At 37.8% G+C, this 1006-nt stretch overlaps 1 protein-coding gene across 3 annotated transcripts in view; it reads left to right on the top strand.

Annotated features, from left to right (window-relative positions):
• LOC108750934 (SET and MYND domain-containing protein 4-like) overlaps positions 1-1006 on the top strand; it is a 44001-nt gene that overhangs the window by 781 nt on the left and 42214 nt on the right. The gene's annotated exons all lie outside the window — the stretch shown is intronic.

Here is a 1006-nt window from a genome sequence, read left to right as displayed (position 1 = left end):
AAATAAATCGAGAAAAAAGAATCGAAAAGAATACGATGTTCATCCGATATTTTAGCTACGACCAATTTGCGAAGGAGGACTCGCCCGGCGAAGGAAGAAGTGCTTTTAAATTCGAGTCTGGCTGCTTCTTGATAGAGAATCCCCGAGTGGCTATTTCTCACGGCCGAATAGAGTCGTTTAATTCCGCGGACTCGAGATGAGAGAATAGGAATCTGCCTGCGCGTCCGGTCCTCAGCTTTTTATGATTCAGTACAGTGAAATGACTTTTTTCGGATTCGCGCGCTTCTAACATTTTTTCCACACGAAATTGCCTTGTTAAAATATAAAAATTATTACACGTGGATCTAATGATACATTTGCCAATATAATATCTATACGTACAGTTTCTATATACAGTATACCAAAATTGCAGATAAATATTTTAATGACAAGTTTTTTTGTAACATTTTAGGACGGAAAGTCTAATACGAAAATGTCGAGGCTATAATAGTTTTCAAATGAGAGGAATTTAATAAATTATGAATGACGGCTAAAATTTCGCGCGTTCAGGAATGACAAGATGTAGAGGTCTTCTAGTAACAGTCTGGATGTGAGCTACAATTTTATTTGCAGGATAATAGTTTCGTACTAGTTTTAACAGATATCTGCGAGAAAGAAGGACATACATTCACCGAGAAGAGAATCAAGGGAGAGTGGAGCGGATAGTGATTCTCTTCTCTGATTGATTCCGCCATTTATAGTGCACTATATGTACATATACACAATACTAGTGCAGTATAATACTGGTGTGTGCAGCACCGTATGTTCCATCACTCTCCTATCATATCTCTTACTCACTTCAACGGTGTACTAAACATAACGGTTTCCGGGTGAATTCGTTTCACTCTCCCTTGATTCTCTCTGACATTTACTATTTGTTTCTCATTCTGGTCTATCTTTTTCTTATCTATTTCTCTCTCTCTCTCTCTCTCTCTCTCTTTTTGATAGCTGTTAACACATATCGGAC

Source organism: Trachymyrmex septentrionalis, unplaced genomic scaffold, assembly GCF_001594115.1.
Source record: "Trachymyrmex septentrionalis isolate Tsep2-gDNA-1 unplaced genomic scaffold, Tsep1.0 scaffold11, whole genome shotgun sequence".
NCBI classification, from domain to species: Eukaryota; Metazoa; Arthropoda; class Insecta; order Hymenoptera; family Formicidae; genus Trachymyrmex; species Trachymyrmex septentrionalis.
This window is presented reverse-complemented; position numbering and strand designations above follow the sequence as displayed.